Here is a 15,931-nt window from a genome sequence, read left to right on the forward strand (position 1 = left end):
TCTTACTCTTTCACTTTTGGTTTTCGCTGTCCCTGCAAACAAACTCCCTGCAAACAAACTTTGATGTCAACAAAAAACATGGTGGCAAACAGTAAGATCGCACAGCTTACCACAAGGATGATAATTTTGTTCCCTGTATTAGAAGCAACCCACTGTTGCTCAGTCAAAGAGGGAGGGGGAATATTCTGTTTATTCAAGGCAACAGCGAGACTCAATCGCACGGTACCAAAGGTTCATGTAAACAGCTTAACCTGAATGAGACCTTCACTGGAGTATGGCCAATAGCTGGACTATTCCGTGCATATAAATGTAGCCAGTGACATGTGCCGAGCTTCGCTGTTAAAGGAAAACTCCTGTTTTCATGAAACAGGGCTCGGCTGCCAACCCTAACAAAGAGCTGCGCCACGTCCCCTAACATTAGCCAAGCGCTAGCCCTCCTCACTCGGGTGCATAGGGTTTTTAGAGAGAGAGAGGCTCAGGGCCCTGTCACTTTGAATGACTCCATGAATAGGCCCAGGCCATTTAGAGCACACTGTTTGGCTGTAAGCTGTTTTGACATGGGCCCTAATACCTCTCTTGCACTTGGCCAAGGGGTTTGGGTTCAGAGCCCTATTCATGAGGAGGAAACTGCAACGTTTGGCAGCTCGGAGCCTGCAGAGACAAGAGTGGTGCTTTTCTGCCTGGCTGAGAGGGAATGACTCTGGCATGTGGCTCACAGAGCGCTGGATGGATATCAGTCACTGCTGTTTATCTCCCATCTCACCCTCTGACCATCTGTCTGTCTGTTGCTTGCCGTCTTTCTGTCTGTGGTCCTGCCTGTCACTCGGTCAGTCTGATCCCTGCCTGGCCCATTGTGTTCCTGTCTGCTCAGGGCTTTCTTCCTGGGTCACAGGAAGCTAGTAGACCTCAGATACACTTATTCTGACTGCTATAGAGTTATATATTAGAACTAATAGAGTTACATGTTAGGTTTAACAGAGTTATATACTCTGGCAGCTATAGAGTTATATTAAACTTAATAGTGTCATATATTTAGTCTTAATAAAGTTATATACTCTGATAGCTATAGAGTTATATTAAACTTAATAGTGTCATATATTTAGTCTTAATAAAGTTAGATACTCTGATAGCTATAGTTATATTAGGCTTCATTGTCACTGCTATAAAGTTATATATTAGGCTTAAGAGAGATATATCCTCTGACAGCTATAGTGTTATAGATTAACTTAATATGTATGTATGTATAAGACTTAATATGTATTAATATGAGTTGTATATTCTGATAACTAGAGAGTTTACAAGCTCTTTTGGTGAGTTGTGGTTTAGGATGCAGGCAAGATTTTAAAAAAATTAAGGTGAAAAATAAATGTTTTAATTCATTATCAAAGACTCAATCAATCACTTTTACTTTTGGGATTAATCAAATGCATAGATGACATATAATGTGACTGAAACATAGTCTCCGTCTCCACACACACACACGCACGTGCACACACACGCGCACACACACACACACACACACACACACACACACCTGTGCTGAACCACTGCCTACAGGACTGTGTACGAGGCATGTAGTGAAGCGCTGAACAGAGGGATTCTGTTACAACCCATCAGTCCTCTCTGCTATTATGCAAGACTCCCATTTAACTGGTGAGCTATTCTGAAAGCAGGGGCTTTTACTTGGCCAATGATAATATTATCCGTCCTTTAGTATGTCCTCGTAACTCACATGGTGCTTTTAAACAGACATTGCTCAAATTTCAAAACTGTTCTGCTACCTGCGAGCATGAGTGTGTGTAGCTCTGTCAGAGGCCCTGTGCTGTTGGTGGAAAATCGGCATCATTTAGAGTAGAGCAAGGCAGTGACAGTGCCAAGATTTGAGGTTTGATTCCCATCAGGGCCACCCCAGCTGAAAATGTGTGCACTCATGGTACTGTAAGGTACTTTGGATTAACACACACACCAAAAAGCATGTACTGAATATAAAGGGGAAAGCTATAGTGTAATCATCAACAGCATGGCAGGTTGAGGCAGCAGATTGCCCTTGAGGTAAAGGGGCTGACTAATAACCAGGGATGTAGTGGAGGGTCCCATTACCCAAGTTTTTATTTGCAGGATAGTCTGCCTACCTTTTTAGTCTGACGCAAATCTTTAGGATTTAAATTCATAGGACACAAATCTTTAGGATTTAAATTCATAGGACACAAATCTTTAGGATTTAAATTCATAGTATACATCATAGTAAGTTGTATCAAACTGATATATGTTATGTAAAGATAGGGTCTTTTAAGGAAAAAAACCCAGAAATGAGCACTTTTTCTTCATATTCCTACATCCTTCCCATTGTTATCTACTGCATATATATATTATATTTTTTCATAATTTTTCCACTTATTTCATGACTCATTTTCTTGGTATATTTTCACACAAAGTCTGCATTCGTTCCTTTTTTTTTATCTCAGTAAGTTCTACTGCTGATATTTTGCACACCGTCTTCATGCTGTAATCCATACCTTTGCCATACTTTTCATTTATACATTTCTACTTACAGTAACATGCTCTAATATTGAAGTTGTCAGTTGTGGATGTTTATATAACCCCCATTTGCTCTATTCTTATTTATATTCTATTTTTCTTGCTGTATCCTGTTACTGTGCTACTGCAGCGACCCAGTGTCCCCATAGGGATTGTTGAAGTTTCATGTTATCACTACTGAATTGTGCTTGAGCAAGGCACTAAACCCCATACTGAGGATCTGACCTCTCTGAAGAAATAGGTATGCGTGTGTGTGTGTTTGTGTGTGTGTGTGCATGTGAGTATATGTTGAGGAGAGATGTGCAGTGAACCTGATTGCAGTTAACTTATGTAAATATTCAAGTACAGTAATCTTAATCTTAAATAAATATGGGAATGCGACAGATTACTTTGCACTGATAAACTGGACTAACTTTACTGTGGAAGGAAGGACGGGACGCCAAGGTAACACAGATACGAGGAAGCAGCGCCTGCAGATAAGGTTGGGTATGATCCACTGCCTTGTGCGCGCTGCAGACCAAAGACCCTCTGATGCAGTCCCTGTGTTGTCTCAGAGATAAAAGCCAGACCACAATAAGGCCACTGCGGTCGGCTACCACGCCGAGTTATTCTTGCTGTCAAACGTGTTTCTGTTCAGCTGCTTGTTTGTTTATCGGCGGCTTGCCTCTTTGGAATTTGATATCCGATCCTACTCCTACAGTAAACCCTGCGACAAGGCGGGAAACGCGTTCAGGTTTGACTCTTTGGTGTCTGGAAATCACAAGTAAAGATACGCGCTCTCAAACCTGTTCCCATTGTGTTTATGAATGGTGGGTAAGATGTTATGTAACAGTATATTTATGCCTTTTTTTTTTTTACCTTAATAGGTGTTCTCTGGACTATTCAATTGGAGTGTGTGTGACTGTGAATAGTTAGTATGTAGGCTACATATGTGTGGCAAATGTCTGATGTTTTTCTGTTTTTAATTTTAATTTCACTTAATTCCAAGGCAAATTCTGATTCTTGAATCCTTTTAAGTGCTATTGTCACAGGATGGGGGTTTGAAATAGCCTGCCTTGTATGTTTATCGGACATCCACTGGGTCAGCAGGCCCAAACTGAGCTGTGCTGAGTCACCGCTTAAACCCAGACTCAAATGAACAGCCAAACATTTCTTCTGCTTTTCTCTGTCTTTCCGAGGGAGCAGAAAATAACAGCTCTCATTCCAGGCAATCCGACGGCTGAGCTATGCATTAGTGCCATCTAATGGTCAGGCACAAATAAAACATGGACTCTGCTGCACACCTCACACAGTAGTCTCAACTGTGTCAGCTATTATATAAGCTACAGTGCTGTGAACTATTGTATGATTGCACATGCACAAGAAGTATGTACACAATAGCAAATTCCTCTCAATATAAAGAAAGTGGACAAGGAGCTCAGTATCCTAAGTCCATTGCACAGTGCAGTCGCAGAGCTGGTGTGTTACCAAGGACATTCTGTCTTGTGTGTGTGTGTGTGTGTGTGTGTGTGTGTGTGTGTGTGTGTGTGTGCGTACATGTGTGTCTAATCCTTTTCTGCCAAGACACCTGCCCAATCATTGTTTAGAGACAATTAAAATCATGAGCTGATTCAACCTTGTGTAATCATGCCATCCCACCCCTTTTGTATCCGCGGATTAGGCGCTTAAGTGCCTCTGTGGCTTAATTACATGTATCAAACATCAAATAATGGCTGCAGCTGGCTCGTGGCTGTGTGTACAGTGCAATAACTCATAAACATTACATTATCACAAAGGCAAAGCACAATGGGCATGGCAAAGAGTATCGGTTTCACAGGCACTGGTCAAATAGAGCGACCGAATGTAAGAAAACACTGACCGAGCGGAGCGGCGGCTGCGGGGGACAAACACACTTTAAAGCGGCACGTTGATACACTGTATCCGCTGTCGGGACAATTCACCTGCCGCCGTCTCTCAGCGCCGCCATTCACGGCCCCGCCGCCTCTGTTCTCGCCGCGCAAATTGACGTGTCATCACTTGACTATATTGATCAAACCTCAGGTGCAAAGTGGAGGACCCCCCGCCAGACACCTCGCTTAACGTCTTTTTTTTTGTTGTTCTCTTTTTTTTTTTTTTCAAACCCGCACCTTAAAAGCCTCGCCTAGTTTCTTCAGCGACGCTCTCAGTGTCGGTAAACACGGGGCTGAAAGCCGCCGCGGGCTCCCTTTGGAAAGCACGACAAAACACGCTTTAACTGTAGCCGTGGCCGGCTTTCAGTGCCGTACAAACAGCGCTAATGTCATCCCGGCTAACCCCCGGTGCCCACGCTGCTCGCACTAGTGTCGTCCGCTGACAGCTCCTGTTAAGGCTCTATTGTGTGGACATGGCCGTCGAGGACAAGGGGGGGAGGTAGTTAAAAGCACAAAGGGGACATGGGTGCGCACTCCTCTTTCTTTCTCTCCCTCTCTATCTCTCTCTCTCTATCTCTCCCGCCTCAACCCCCCCCAACCACAGCTGCCTTTTCCTCTGGCTGCTGCTCTGTCGATCATCCTTGATGAATGGGGATCCCCAAGGCCTCTCCTCAGCTCCAGAGGGGCGAGGGGAGGAGGAGGGGGGGGGGAGAGAGAGAGAGAGCAGAGAGAGGGGGCTTACCAAGCTCCTGAACCTCCAAAGACAGGTGCAGGCCAAGATATGAGAGCCTCATAATGGTGCTGACAGATGAGTCGCTCTCTGAGACTGTGGATGGAGCTCTGCAACTCCAACCCCAGTCTTCCTCTCCTAGTTTGTCTCAATCTAACTGGTGGATCCAAAGGTGCTGTTGCGACCTTGTCACTTTGCACATGTTCAAAGAAGAAGAAGAGAGACAAATACACCATTTTCATGTCTTGGTAGTGTGGGCTATATTTATTTGATGGTTATTATGAATAAAATAGAATGCCCTTTTATTGATTCTCCATTTTGTTTAGAGCATTTGCTGCTCACCCAGCTTAGACTTTCTGGAAAATCAATTGAATCCACAGTGAAAAAGACACTTAAATCCATATAATTTCAACTCATTAGGCCAAACTTTTGGTTTTACAAGACTTTCATCAAGGCATACATCAAATATGAGTATGACCGAAAACTTGGCCTAATCAATTTAAATTGCATGGATCTAAGTGTGCAGAAGATCTCGTTCACTATTGATTCTCCTTTTAAAAGGCTGTTGTTTTCCTTCCTTCCATTTCCCATGGGAGCTGCTTTAAAGATGTTTATATTATGAAGGGTGCAATCTTAATCCTTTGTACCGAATTCTGCTCACCAAAATGTTTCATGTCCTGTTTTGCGAGACTTAATCGGGGTTTCCATATTAAAATGCCAGAGGTCACTGAGGTCATGGAGACAAAAGCCTTTATAAGGGAGTGGAAGCCCTGTGTGCCAGGGATGACAGATGCCAAGAGCTGATTGGCCAGTTCCTGCACGGATGGGATTCGCTGTCAACAGGTCCCAATTAGTCCAATCAGAGTGGAAGGAAATGGCACAGAAAGGATACTTTGTTAGTGCCACTGTTTGTGAAGCTGGAGGCAAAAACAAAACACAATCGGTGGCTCTTTCTTCCCACCCCAATGACCCATACCAGATTCTATGGGGGCAAATTAACTTGGGATTTGGTCCTCTTGTCGCATTGCTTTGTTGACACATGCTGCAGGACCGAGGTTCATTGTTGCGGCCTTTAATGTTGCCGTTGATGTAAATATTGCATTCTGTATTGCTTTTGTGTTTTTGAATAGCATTCAATGACCAAAGCTACTTCCTGACACAAATGTGTCATCAGGAGCCTTTTAGATTGCATACAAACACAGACACAGTCCAACCAGCAGGCTGCAGTTCACATCAAGAGTCATTCATGTGAGAAAAATGGACTCCAAACCGCCCAGGAGATGTATGCGCCACAGAAACGGATGCTGAGTCACCTCTGGAAAATAAAGCCATGGACTCAAATTGTGAGAATGCTTTTGAAACACTGTGGAAAACATCAATTATAATACAGTATGGTGCTTTCAAATCAGAAACAGTGATCCCTGGAAAGGAATTCCAAGAATAAACTGTTAACTTAAGTTCAGCTCTTCAATATTAAGAACGTGATAATGTGAGAATATTAGCTAGACTTTAAGGAGCTGCGAAGAATTAATTTCAATATGTGCTGAATACTATGATAACAGAATATGCATTCATGTGATAAAATACATTGGAAAAAAGGGGAAATCTCCTATCACATCAGCATTCATTTAAGCAATAACCATACTGGGACCTTGACCCGACTAACTCATCAGCCAGGGCTTAGTGAGTGATGGGACATCGACCCTTGACCTGAGGAAGTAATTTAGATGGAGAGGCACTGAAGGTCTGATTCATGGTCCAAATATCAGGGGAGTCTTGATACCAGGGATGGCAGAGGTGAGGATGGACAGGTAATTGGGGAGGTGGGGTGGGGATGTCTTTTTTCTCTCTGCCTGCCCAACCCTCTTATCTTGGGGGTAGGGCGTCCCAGGATCACTACATAATAGAGCAATTTAAGGGTTTCATTCCAAAATGCTATATATCCATTTAGAAAAAAAAAGTTTTAAAAAGTTATCTGATATTCATTTATACAACGCTCAAAAATGCAGATAATTATATCCTCTAAAGTGTTGCTACGGTATTTTTCAAGTTATACGCTCATGAAAGCTAACATTTTTATCATTCAGTACTTATTTTTAATTTCATGCCAATGATAATTTCAGAGTAGGTGTTGTGTTTTTCAAATGGGAGATATTGGATTTTGGAATGGAACTAAATGTGCTTTGCTGAGCAATGCACCACAAAATGATCTCATGATGACTCATCCAGAAATAACAGAATTATTACTGGACAATGTGGACAATGTCTGATCTGAGAAGAATTGCAATGCGCATTTTCACATCAATCTATATCATCTTAATGGCGTCTCACACATAGAGAAATGTGTTCTTTTATGAAAACCCCCTCCATCATATTTTGGTTTGTAATTCCTGGTATTGGTAGAGAGACAGGGATCGGTGTGGCTATGGTTTAGAGCTCCTGTATTATTTCGGGGCTGTCTGGGCCCTTTTAAAAAGCTCCCACTAATATTATTGCAGGCTTCCTATTGGACCGTATTGTTGTGAATGGCCAGAGGAGCAGACAGATGCCAGCCTCCCATGGCCTGGTCCTGGATTCCTCCGATATGGTTTTTCCACTGAACAAGTGTACCATGGCACACTCGTGCTGCCACAGTGTGCTATGTTTTTTCATCGTGTTTTTGTGCACAGTTTTGTTTGGTTAAAGTAATAATCTGCGACATTTTCATATAAGTAAATTCCATTTTGCTATTGTATATATCACCAACTGATATAACACAATTGTGATTCAACTTATATCCAGTTCTTGAAAGCTTTTACATTTGCTGTTCTAAAGAAATGGTGTCTGGTAGGTCTTAGCCACCATGGCTGAACAGACAAAGACAAGAGCGCCAACTACAGAAACTCAAACTTCATCAACAGAAAATCCAAGGAAAAAGACAAAGTCACAGTACTAGACACACTGTTTGATTGACAGGTGATCTCTGGGAAGAGCAGTGCAGAAACACCACAGCAATGAGCGCTGAGCAACAAAGATATCGCCTAAATAAATTATAAGAACTAAATAAATAAATAAGAACTTGAGGATTTCTACTTTAAGGTATGCTGGAAGCTTGCTGGTAAGGTTAGGGTTTTTTTTTTACAATGGTGACATGCAAGCAATGTACACACCTGTATTTATGTATTTCAATGGAAAACCAAAGGGCAGTATGGGTAGAGCATGGTACTGATACTGTACCATAACTGTAGAAAGCCCAGTATGATTACAGCACTACTTGTGTGCCATGGAAAAACTTGTTGAAAAACTCTTCTGTCAGACACTCGGATGCTTTCAACACTAACACTCCACACTGGCAGAGACATCGGGGGTTTCTGCTGTCATGTCTGCAGACAAGAGGGCTGTTTGAAGGAGATATTCACGCTTCAAAAAGAAGTGGTTTGTTTAGACGAGCACAGCTGCTACTTCTTTTTGGGCATTTCAGTGTGTCATCTTCATGGGATGCTGTGCATAAACGTTTCTGAAACTAGTTTGCCTTGAACACAGAGCTGCTATTTGTCACTTCACATTGATCAAGGGCTGTTATGTTCTTGAGTAACACCCATTTCCCAGTGATTAGACAAACATCTGATTGCTTAATTCAGACCTATTGTAGATCACTTGCACATTCATCCCGCAAAGGGAAAAAAAAGAATGAACTGAAGAATAAATTACACTATGTTTTTTTCTTCTGACGGACCACTTTGCACCACAGTATGAATCTCAGGAGTGTGTGAGAGCATGGAAGAAAAAGTACACATTGTTATGAGCACTTTGAGACTGCCAGTCACTGGTTTGAGTCAAAGTGCTGTCTCACTGTAAGGGGATACATTGAGCTTCAAGGTTATTGTAGGGTTCACAGTCACATCTGAGGATCTCAAGGATCTCTGGTTTTTCTTTGGTACGTCAGGAGGACGACACTGAAGAATCTCTTTAAGATCAAAGCCTGGAGATCAAACGGTGCGTCCCTACGAGAAGGAACGCAGTCCTACGGATCTCAATCACTGTCTGTCTCTGAAGCCGTTGCCCTGAGAAGTGACTGAACGCTGTGTCAACCAGGCCCGCAGGTTCTGGGGTCGACCCTGGACAGACCCCTTGTAGGACAGGACCACAGTGTGGCCCCGTGAGGCCCCGCCCCCGCTCTCTCTGTTCCCATGGCCATTAATCAGCAGCTCTGTGGGGGCCAATCACGCGCCGCTGAGGCCCCTGTCATCCCCACATCCTGTGTCTACAGCGGGACCCGGCCAGGACCGGGGCCAGAGCCGGGCCGTCCGCAGATACCGCCAGAGGAAAAAAAAACGACTGTGGGACAGGAGTATTAATTACCAGTGGCCTTCATCTCAGGGTACCAAGGGTCAGCTCCATAAAGATTTTTTCTCCCCTTTTCCAAAACATTAAGCCCAAGGCATCTTTTGTTATGGGCCTGAACACACAGCCAGTGTTACACAACCGGGGAGAAATGTTTAAGGGGCCTCTGAGATTTCCCCTTAAGGCAGCAGTCTGAGAAAGCGGGGGGCTGTTCGTCATTTTATATGGAGTGGAAGAGAGGCTAGTCTATCGTTTGGGCTGGTAAAACACTTTGGGTGAGAAACCTGTGACCAGTCCACCGCCAAGGATGCTTCACTCTGAGCGTTCTGGTGGTTCAGTGGGCTGAGGCACATGCCATGTACTCACAACATCAGCGGTTTGAATCCAACTCATAGCCTTTGTCAGCTTTATATGTATTGTATGATAAATGCAGAAATGTCTTAGAGCATAAGCTAGGTGAGACCCCTCTGAAATCCAGCTAAAAATATGAATTTGCTCTAGCTGCTATAAAAGTGACATACCTTCATTTCTACAGTGGTGCTCTGTGTACAAGTTGAGATGGCTGTACACAATAATAATAATAGTTGAAGTGTTAAATTAACTCCTCCCCAGTTTAATTTAATGCTATATTAGATAACATTTGATCCTGCCCTGGTGTTAAATTAACTGGTGGTAGGGTTAGGGTTGCCTGACACCCAAATATAACATAAATAACTCCATTTATAGTATTTTTAAAAATTATTTCAATTTATCTTCAATGGCTTCACAAGATGGCGGGAGTGAAAAAAGGAAGTTTCTATGCAAGAAACAGAATTTGGTGTTGCCTCGACACTGAAGGACTTAACTCCACCAAATCAACACTGGAAGGTTTGTGCAGGAAGTTTTTTAACCTTTATTTATTCATGGAAGGTTGCCTGAGCATGCATGCATTTTTTTCAGCAATGTCCTGCTTCACATTCACACAGTTCTACACATTCCTGGAAGCTGCCCAGTACAACCACTGTCCTCTGCTGTCAGCCACTGAACAGCTCCACAGCAGTTGGGGGTTAAGAGCCCCTTGCTCAAGAGCACCTTGATGGTAATTGTTTAGATAGGGGAAAGATCTGGTCAGGGATTTGAACCTGGCAACCTTCCAGTCACACGTTCACTCCTCTAACCTCTAGGCTCCTGCCACCGCAGGAGGCGTTTTTACAGGTGGAGGAAGTGAAAATGTTTCTATCCTGAAGCTACATTCCTCATGTTATACTGACTGACTGATCTGTTGCAAGGAGACCTTTGATGGTAAAAGATGATGCACCAACTAGTTTCCCCCCGTTTGAATGCAGTGGAGAGGACCGAACACATCCACCTGCCAGTCAAACTTCACTGAGTGGAAGAACCTATTTGGCCTGAAGCAGGGGGAGCTCCCACTGTTCAGCAGACCTGTCCAGTATCGACTGAACTGAAGTGAATGTGCGAGGAATGAATGGCCCTGACGAGCTATTAAACAGCAGGGAGGCACGGCCACACATACACAGCCTGTATGTGTGTGCGTGTGTGTGTGTGAGTTTGGTGTGGGCTGTAAAGCGTCCACAGCTATGACTGACACACCTTCCCAGCCTTAATAGGTCCCAGCGCGCAGCTCAACCAGCAGCCCCTCTGTTTACCTTCCAGCAGTGTTCAACCTGCATCGGCCCACTTCCCTTTAGCAGCCAGTCCAGTCACAGCACACTGAGACCGCCTAATAATACACAACACACACAAATAGAGACACAGACGGGCTCTCACAGGTAGGTCGACACACACAGAGATACCGGTAGCTGCTGATATTGAATGTCTTTAAATGTGACCATTTTCATGCCAAAAATTCTTAAAGAATTGCAAGTATTCAGTGTTTCACCCAGAGTTTTTTTTTTTCCTGGCAGGGTGGAAAAGTCTCTGAAACAATATTTACATCATGGGACACTTATTCTCTCCATGGAAACCCAGGATGAGAATAAGAATAAGAACAAAATGTTTATGCAGACTTTGTGGAATCCAATCAAAATGTTAAGGGCTTCCCATAGACAACCAGTGCAGTATTGATCAATTCTACAATAACTATGTAAAAAAATAAACAAACTGCATCATATCCACCATATTGGAGATGGATGACACAGATTGGTCGATATCTGATAGAAAAAAAAAGGCCAATATTGGCTCGATGTACTGGTCTAACGGTCTAAGTACCACATACACACACATAAGGTGTATTAATAAAGCGATACATAGCCTGTCCAGACACAGATACCCTCTCACACAAGCAGCTCCGGGCTTGTGTCTCTGCTGTATTCCTGGGCTAAATGAATAAGATCCCCTGGGTGCTCTAGCCATGTAATTTATAGTCAAACAAAAACCGTTGAGACAAGGAGTTATGGCCTGTGAATTGCTTGTGTTGGCTGCCCCATAAAAGGCATCACCTTGTCAGCTTCAGCAGTGTGCAGACTAAGGAGTGTGTGTGTATGTGAGTGTATGTTAGTGTGTGCGTGTGTGTTGTACTTGGAAAATCAGCTGCAGTCCATATGGGTGGCCTTTTAGCTCACCTCTCCCCCCGTCACTGCCCCGTCCCTCGACCAAGAGAGACCCTGGAGACAGGCAACTCCCTTAAAAAAGAGAAATAACAGCAAGCGAAATGGCACTTAATCTCACAGTATGTAGGAATAACAGACGATAACAGTCACGGCCTGCAAGACTACTTTGGTGACAACAATTATAAGCTAATTGAATCCAATACAATCCAACCAGCAGGCTGCAGTTCACGTTACTCATGTGAGAAAAATGAACTCAAAACAGCCGAGAAGCCAATACTTCTAAAAACCCCACATAAATCACATTATAAAAAATGGGTAATTACTAGTTGGATTACTCAGAAATATGTTGGAAGGAACACATCATCTTTATTCTGTGATACTAGACACTGAAATTGTTTTTTACATCTTGAAATAATAGTTAATACGGGTTGTAGATGCTGATAAAGGCGCTATTCAAATTACATTCTGCAAATGGTGTTAGATTAACTGCATCTTCTCTGGAGAGAGGGGGCAAAGCAACCCAAAAGTCTTTTATCATCTTTTTATCATATTTTTATTGTCTTTTTATCATCTCTTTATTGGCTTTTTTTCATCTTTTTATCGTCTTTCTATTGTCTTTTATCTTTTTATCTTAATTTTATCTTAATTTTATCTTACCTTTATTTTAACCTTACTGTTTATTTTGGTCTTCATTTTACGATTATCCCACTAGTTACTTGAATGGTGCTCTTTTCTACCTATGTCCTCCTATCTGAATTTAATCCCTGTTTATTATTTTCATTGCTTTTAAAATTCAAATTTTGAGTATTCTGCTTTTATTTTGTTTGTCAAAGCACTTTGTAAACTCTGTTTTTAAAGGTGCTATATAAATAAAGTTATTATTATCATAAATAAAGTTATTATTAAAAGTAAGAGAGAGTAATCCGATTACATTGTTGAATTAGGGTATTCCACTGGATTATGTAACTGATTACAAAAATTTAAAAAGGTAATCAGTAATCTGTAAGGGATTACATTTTGCAAGTAACCCTCCAAACCCTGTCTCTTTACAGCTCAATTATGTCTGTTTGTGTGTCCTGCAGTTCGAAGGGTGGAACATGGAGCCAACACTGCCAGAGGCTGGGTTGAGTTCCCACTGGGACCATCCACACTTAATATGTATGCAGTCATTGTAATGTAAGGAGCTTTGGATAAAAGCATCCACCAAATGGCATTACGGATGTTATGAGCAAGAAACCTTCTCCTGTGTCAAAATGACATGATTAACATGCTCAACTATCTTTGTTATTCTCATTAATGGCCTAGCCTAAATGGTATTCTCATCAAAACCAACCACAAGTCCAATTTGTGGATTTACCGCAAAATCTGTAATCACAGCTAATTCCGTGGTAATTCAATGCCTCCAATGAAATATGGACTACGACTTGCCACCATGTGAGCGGACAGCGTGTTTTAGCTTGTTTCCCAGGCTGTTTTTAGATGTGTTATGGTTGTGGGCATCAGTCATAATGCCAAGGTCGTGGCTTCTAGATGGCTTTTCCACTATTAGCCTTCATTATAGCTCATTAGGCCTCAGCTGCTTGTCTCTTCACCCCTCACGACACACTCGCACACACATTTCTACACATGCAGCCCTGGCTCTGGATGGACAGATGGACGGACGGTCGCACACGCACACATTCTCACACTCGCACACGCACACAGACAAACACACGCACACACACAATACACAAACACAAATACCGCCACCGCCACCCCCGCCTTCAAACACACCCCTTACCATGCCAAATGGCAAATAGCGGTGGCTGAGTGTTCCTAGAAACTGCTGTTTGGTAAACGGAGAAGGCTGGGAGTCAGGGAGTGGAGCGGGGCGAGTGCAGCAGGTGGTTCGGTTTCAGGTCCCACTGGGCACATTCCCCCACTCTGAGCCACAGGCCAAGGTAGCACAGCCGTCTGGAAAACAAGTTCATCAACAGCTCCTGACACACTGCTCCTGGCCTGGGAGGTGAGGCAGGGTGAGGGGGTGAGGGGTTGCGGGGTTGGGTGGGGGGGTGAGTGATGGCGGCTCCTGGGGGCCAGAGCCTAGAGGCCTGCCACGGCCTCCCCTGGCTTTCTCCGGCCTGCCTCTCCGACCAGCAGAGTTCTCCATCAAGGCCGGCCCTTCTCCGCGTTGGGGCTCTGGCTTCTGCCATGAAAAATACAATCTTCATCTGCTTTCCACAGACTTTTAGCAAAGATCAAATGAAATATCATACACACTTTGGTGCAGGGTGAGTGATGGAGGGTCCTGGGAGGCTGATAGGCCTGTGCTGCCTCACTTGTAGCTAACTATAGGTGTCTGTAGACGCCTGGCTGCTGACGAGGAAGCAAGTTAATTAAAGTTTCAATTATGCGTAGAAAAGGTTAGGTTCAGACAAGAATGACTGGTTAAAGGTAACATTAGGGTTCAACCAATATGGGAATTTGAAGGGTGATCTTTAGTCAGTGTTTCCCCCATCATTTTATTCTTGTCAGGGTGGAAAAGCCTCTGAAACTGCATTTAGACCATCATGTGACATTAAAACTCCCCATTAAAAGGCATTGGTCTGATCCTAATTAACACTATGTTTAGGTCATGTGTAAAGCAGGTCAAGTTTAAGCAACAGCAAGGTCAGGGCTAGTGTGAGCAGTACAAATTCTAAATGTTTCCCCCCTTGCTTGGGGCTGACAGCAGCACTGACCTACATACATGTACATACTGTCAGCTACATGCTACATCCCTGGTTCCTGGTGGGGGTGGTTTGACAGGTTCACAGGTCAGCGGTCTGGATGTCCTCCCCTGCTGGGAACCATGTGCTGGGGCGTATCGGCCAGGAACGGGACGCTGAGCGGAGGGAGAGGACACAGCAGGGGGAGGGCTTTTAGAGGAGAAAAAGGCTGTTACAGCCAGTTAAACTGCAAGACGATAGCAGCAGGGGACACAACAGTAGCAGCGGCAATTGGCTTCGAGAATGAGAGCTGTAAACCTCGGTTGAGTTGGATCGGTTGAGAGCTGACACAAAGATTGCAATCAGAAGCTGCCATTTCATAAGGTGTGAGAGTTCAGTGTTATTCAGTATATACACTGTGGGGAGAAATCTGTACCTGAAGTTCATCATTCAGTATCTCTAAAATATAGACAATTCAATCCATTTTGCCAAACATGGACTTAAGTTACCTAGAATAATTTAAAGCTACTACAATGCAGCTAATACTTTTTCACATTAAAATAACAATATGCATGTGTTCACCATCTGCTTGTCCAACACCTGTGGAGGCTTTAGGATGCTGGTTCCCTCAGCCTCAGGCTAGATGCTGTTTCAAGGTAGACAGCTCATCAAGATGACTGACAAGTGTTGGGCTGGAACTTGACCAACTGAGGGGAAGGAGGGTGGGACTAACAATTCACTTCACTGACTTAAGGCAAAAGTAGCTTTCAAAATCACCATCATTTGTCTAAATTGTGTGCTATCAGTCATTCTCAATGGAGTATGTCTCATTCTGGAACAAAACACTTCAGATACAGCAGGTACATATATACTGAGGAGTATGGAGTGTGGTCTACCGAGGTGAAAATCGTTAAATTCCACTTCCTGATTCAGTTATGCATATAGCAATGTCCCATAGACTCAAGGCACTGAAAACATCAATGCAAGAAATTAGCAAGATAAGTAGGCGGTAATGGTTGAAAGCACGATAAAATAAAAGCGAATAGGCGAGTTTTCCGTGCACATTTAAAAGAATCAATGCTTTCAACTGTGTTGACATTGGACTGTAGGGTATTGGCAGGAAAAGAGAAATGTGGAGAGTTCGCTTTGCTTCAGGGAGTCAATACATGACTCAAAGATTAACATCATGACTGTACTGAGTACGAGACTGAGAGG

The sequence above is a fragment of the Centroberyx gerrardi genome, chromosome 8, assembly GCF_048128805.1.
Source record: "Centroberyx gerrardi isolate f3 chromosome 8, fCenGer3.hap1.cur.20231027, whole genome shotgun sequence".
Classification (NCBI taxonomy): Eukaryota; Metazoa; Chordata; class Actinopteri; order Beryciformes; family Berycidae; genus Centroberyx; species Centroberyx gerrardi.